The following is a 6000-nucleotide window of genomic DNA, read 5'->3' as shown; positions in this document are numbered from 1 at the left end:
AAATGGACAAAGGATTTGAATAGACATTTTCCCAATGATATACAAATGGCCAAGAAGCACGTGAAAAGGTTCTCAACATCACTAATCATTAGGGAAATGCAAATCAAAACCATCATGAGGTATCATCTCATACCCATTAGGATGGCTACTATAAAAAAAATAGTGTTATTTGTGTATGAGAAGAAACTGGAACCCTTGTGCACTGTTAGTGAGGTTGTAAAATGGTGTAGCTGCTATAGAAAACAGGAGTTTCCTTAAAAATATTAAAAAGAAAACTACCATATAATCCAGCCATGCTACCTCTGGATATATATCCAAAGGAATTGGAAGTAAGGTCTCAAAGAGACATTTGCATCCCATGTTTATAGCAGCATTATTCAAAATAGTCAAGAAGTGGAAGCAACCCAAATGTCACCAACAGACAAATGGATAAACAAAATGTGGTGTATACAGTGGAATATTATTTAGCCTTAAAAGGGAAGGAAATTCTACCATGTGCTACAACACTGATAAACCTTGAGGACAAGATATGTGAAATAAGCCAGTCAAAAAGACAGATACTGTATGATTCTACTTATATTTGGTATCTAAAGTAGTCAAGAAACAGAAAGTAGAATGGTAGTTACCAGGAGCTTGGTCAGGGGAAAAGGGGAATTGCTTAATGCATACAGAGTTTCAGATTTGTAAAATGAAAAGTTTTAGAGTCTCTTTCAAAACAACGGGAATCTGCTTTCTTTTTAATGCTTATTTATTTTGGGGAGGGAGAGAGGGAGGGAGAGAGAGAGAGTGAGCATGAGTGGGGAAGGGGCAGAGAGAGAGGGAGACACAGAATGTGAAGCAGGCTCCAGGCTCTGAGCTGTCAGCACAGAGCCCGACACAGGGCTTAAACCCACGGACCACGAGATCACGACCTGAGCCAAAGTCGGACACTTAACCAAATGAGCCATCCAGGTGCCCCTGGTTAAAATGATGATTTTATGTGAGTTTTACCACAATAAAAAATTTTAATCAAAACATTAGAAACTCTGCTGGTTATAAGCATATAGGGTAATGGAAAAATATTAAAACAAATATTTAGTACACTGTAATTTAAAACATTGGAATTATTGAGGCATTAAAGTGTTTTACTTCTCTGTAAAAAAAACAAACAGATGTTAAGCCATAGATAGACATGTATAGTATGATACATTGAAAAAAATTCAAAACATGCCAAAGTATACAGTGTACTTTCTATGGGGACATATATTTGTATATAAAGACATTAGATAAGAACTGGAAGGATATACACCAAATTAATCACAGTAGTTATCCTTGGGTAAAGGAAAAGGGGACCAGACGGTGGGTGATGGTTAAAAGGGACTTATCCATAGTGCTTCAAGTTTTTATGAAGAGAATCAATTCATGAATTATTTATATAAAATAGCCTCTAAACATATAAAAAGATGTTCAAACTTACTTTAAAAAATCCAATTAAAACTACACTGGAAAAAAAACTATATTGAAATTCCCCATTTCTCTTCTTTTGGATTGGCAAAGATTTGAAAGCTTGATGATATATTCTGTTGGCAAGGCTATGAGGAAACATTGCTGCTGGGAAGGCAAATTGTACCACGCCTACAAAGGGGAATTTGGCAATATCTAACAAACCCGGCACTCTACTTCTAGAAATTCACCAGGAACATAGCCTCTAACAATACAAAAATAAACGCCCAGGGTGATTCATTGCAGCATTACTTGTAATTGCAAAATTTTGGGAAGTACCTTAATGGTTAAACATGGAAGACTGGTTGTATAAATTTTGTCACATACATACAATCTGGTTGTAGGTAGGATGATCTCTAAAACTGATAGGGATTTCTAGGACATAGTAAGTGAAAAAAGGCGATTGCAAAAGTATATGTGTAGTACCCAGCTTTGTTGAAGAGAGAAGGAGAAATTAAAGAAAATGCATATGTCTGCTTATTTTCACTAGCCAAAATTTAATGAACTTAGTGACCTATACAGAGGGTGTGTGGAGGAGACATGAAAAGTATACAGGCAGGAGTAACACTTCTCTGACCACACCTTTGTATATAAGTTTGACTTTGAGTTATGTTAATGTTCTAGATATTTTGAAATAAAAGAAATCAACAAGGATCAAAAATTTCCTAACATGGAATGTATATAGAAACACATAAAGCCAATTATATTTTTAAATGAATGTCATGTCTACATTGAAGGGAGAAAAAAAGAACTAATCCAAGTAACTTTTGACTATACAATAATTTGACTATACACCGTTCTTTTTTTGTCTTCATTAAAATTTTTAATATTTTATTCATCATGGATTTTATTTTTGCATTCCTTTGATTTTTTCAAAAGACTGTATTAAAATATTACTTTTCTTCACTATTGAGTCTCTTTTTTTAAAATATGAAATTTATTGTCAAATTGGTTTCCATACTACACCCAGTGCTGCTCCCAACAGGTGCCCTCCTCAATGCCCATCACCCACTTTCCCCTCCCTCCCACCTCCTATCAACCTTCAGTTTATTCTCAGTTTTTAAGAGTCTCTTATGGTTTGCCTCCTTCCCTCTCTGTAACTTTTTTTTCCCCCTTTCCCTCCCCCCACCACGGTCTTCTGTTAAGTTTCTCTATACACTGTTCTTCTTAGTAGTTCTTTCTTCCCCCTACAAAGTAGGGTGCAAATAGCAATTCTAAAGCTACTTTGTGTGTATTGTAGGATTGACCAAAGGAATAAATATATTAGTTCGTTGGGAGTTCTCATTACATAAGAAGGGAGATACAAATATGGACAGTGGGAAGAAGAACCCTATAAGATTTACTGGAATTCGTATTAGTTGAGTTTATGATATCTAATATCTTTCCTAACTCTTTTAATTGAAGGGCTAAATTTAGTGCACACAGTGAAATTCCCTACTAATAGGAATTGGTACTCTTTTTTTTTTTTTTTTTACTCCCTCCACACATTTCCTCCCCCCTCTACCCCTCACACCCACCTCTGGAAACCACCAATCTGTTCTCTGTATCTATGGACTAGTACTGTTTTGTTTTTCATTTTTTAGATTCCACAAATAAGAGAGATCATTTGGTATTTGTCTTTGTCTGGCTTATCTCACTTAGCATAATACCCTCTTGGTCCATCCATTTTGTCACAGATGGCAAGATTTCATTCTTTTTTATGACTGAATAATATTCCATTGTATGTACATAGCACAATTTCTTTATAATTCATCCGTCAGTGGACACTTAGATTGTTTCAGTCTTGGCTATTGTGAATAATGCTGCAATGAACATGGAGGTGCAAATATCTTCTTGAGTTAGTGTTTTTGTTTTCTTTGCATAAATACCCAGAGGTGGAATTGTGGAATTATATGGTAGTTCTATTTTTATTGTTTCTATTATTTTTATTTTTTAGAAGCATACTACAATAGTTAATTTTATTTGTTCAAGGGCTCTGTTGCAAGCACTCAACCAAAGATGGGCTCTGATTCTGTGAGCCCAGATTCATATATTTAGGAAGATAAAAGCAAACTGTGATCCATGTAAATGGATGAAAAACTAAAGGCTCACAGTTAATCACATTGTAGTTTTAAATTTCGACAACCTAGAAGTCGGAACTCACAGGTCTTTTAGGTCCTTCTAGATGTCCCACAAGGTATCTGGTTTATTTGAGCTGAGTGACTTCATCATTCTTCAGCTTCCGGATCATAATACTGGTTAATCCCCGATCATTCAGGATACACAGAAGGCTCAGGAAGACTTCATTCTCAATGCCATACATCCACTTCACCATTCTTGACACTGGATGAATCCTGGATAGATTTTCCAATATGGATTCAATGAGATCAGCCACACTTAATCCAATAGCCCAGTTGGTATATCCTTTTAGCTTAATGGCTTCATAGGCACTTTCAACCATCATCTTATGCACTTACTTCCAATTTTCACTGTCATTGTCTGTTCCCATTTCTGGATTCAGTTCTTGGAGAGAAACGCCACATTCACTCCATTCCACACAGCCACACCTGAGTCGCCATGTTCTCCCAGATCCATCCATGGCAGCTGCTGGGACGAATGCCATGTTTTTCAGCCATAAGGCAGCAAAATCTAGTGGAATCCATGTTATACCTACTTCCAATCACATGGTGTTTGGGTAGTCCACTTAAGTTTCCAGGTAACCTATGTGAGAATATCCACTGAGTTGGAAACCACGGTTATGATACAATCAGGCCTGTGATTGACTATCTGAGGAATAATGAATTTGAAGACATTAACATTCCTCTTCACCAGATTGAGATGGCTCTCTCCCTCCTGCTGGTGGACTCCTGCTGTTACCACCACAATCTTAGAATTGGTAGTCACAGAGTAATCTTTATCTGCCACAATTTTTTGGTGTCTGAAGAAATCAGCTCCCATGTTGCAGATCCATCATTTCTCCTCTGAGTTTATCTTCTAAAACATACAGAAGGGCAAGGTCATGAGCCAGAGACTTTCCCAGAATGCTGATGGCACATGCCATACCAACTTGTTCAACACCCATTGCAGTGATCTTATTGTTTGGGACAGTTGTCTCTTCTTCTGCAACTGGTGCCATCAGTTTTTCCTTAAGAGTTGCCATGTGCTCAGAGAGAAACTTCTGTAAGAGTCGTGCAAAGAGGGCACTGACAACTACGTGTGACTCCTCTGGTGCAGTGTCTGCAAGGAGTGGTAGTTCTATTTTTAAATTTTGAGGAACCTCCATACTGTTTTCTATAGTGGTTGCACCAATTTACATCCCACCAACAGTGTATGAGCATTCCCTTTTTTCCACATCCTCACGAACACTTGTTATTTCTTGTCCTTTAGATAATAGCCATTCTAAGAGGTATGAGCTGATATCTCATTGTGGTTTTGATTTGCATCTCCTTGAGCATCTTTTCATGTGCCTGTTGGTCATCTAGATATTTTCTTTGGAAAAATGTCTATTCAGATCCTCTGCCCATTAAAAAATTTCTATTTCACAGAAATAGAAACAACCGCCCTAAATTTGTATAGAACCACAAGAGACCTTGAATAGCCAAAGCAATCTTGAGAAAAAATAACAAAGCTGGATCATCATGTGCCCTGATTTCAAACTATATTACAAAGCTATAGATTAAAATCATATGGTATTGGTATAAAAACAGACACATAGATCAATGGAACAGAATAGACAGCCCAAACATGTTTATTTGATTGCATATATGATTAACTAATTTACAACAAAGGAGCCCAGTGGGAAAAGACAGTCTATCCAATAAATGGTGTTGGGAAAACTGGACAGCTAAATATAAAAGAACAAAACTGGACTACTATCTTACACCATAAACAAAAATTAAGTTAAAATGGGTTAAAGACTGGCAAGTAAAACCTGAAACCATAGAACTCCTAAAAGAAAACATAGGCAGTAAACTCCTTGACATAGATCTTGGTGATAAGCTTTTGAGTCTTACACTAAAGGCAAAGGCAACAAAAGTAAAAATAAACAGTGGGACTACATCAATCTAAAAAACTTCTGCACAGCAAAGGAAACCATCAACAAAATGAAAAGGCAACCTACTGAATGGGAGAAAATATTTGCAAATCATGTGTCTGATCAAAGGCTAATATCCCAAAATATAAAAAGTTCATACAACTCAATAGCAAAAAAAAAAAAAACCAAACAATTCAATTTAGAAATGGAATCTGTACTCTTTACATAATAGCTGATTTTAGGATTGAGGCAAGGAAAGTCTGATAAGCCTAAGACATTGTATTATTCACAAAAGTAAGGAAGTACCTCCTCCCAACCCCCATTGATGGCAACATGTTAAAAATACTCAGAAACCAGCTTGAAATGTTGCTCACTGGCCACAATCTGGCCAATTAGTGCATCAATATGTGTAAGAAGAGTAATAGATTACTACTCATTGAGGAAAAAAGAAAATCGAGGAGTCCTTACTAGTAATACACAGATTAAGTAAGTAAATAAGTGAATAA

General features: G+C 36.4%; 1 pseudogene; it reads right to left on the bottom strand.

Annotated features, from left to right (window-relative positions):
* Nucleotides 1-3421: 3421 nt before the first annotated feature.
* Nucleotides 3422-4621, bottom strand: LOC121038329 (L-lactate dehydrogenase B chain-like; annotated as a pseudogene).
* Nucleotides 4622-6000: the final 1379 nt, after the last annotated feature.

The sequence above is a fragment of the Herpailurus yagouaroundi genome, unplaced genomic scaffold (assembly GCF_014898765.1).
Source record: "Herpailurus yagouaroundi ecotype Mexico unplaced genomic scaffold, PumYag 165, whole genome shotgun sequence".
In the NCBI taxonomy this organism is placed as follows: Eukaryota; Metazoa; Chordata; class Mammalia; order Carnivora; family Felidae; genus Herpailurus; species Herpailurus yagouaroundi.
The sequence above is the reverse complement of the archived record's forward strand: the minus strand, read 5'-3'. Positions and strand labels throughout refer to the sequence as shown.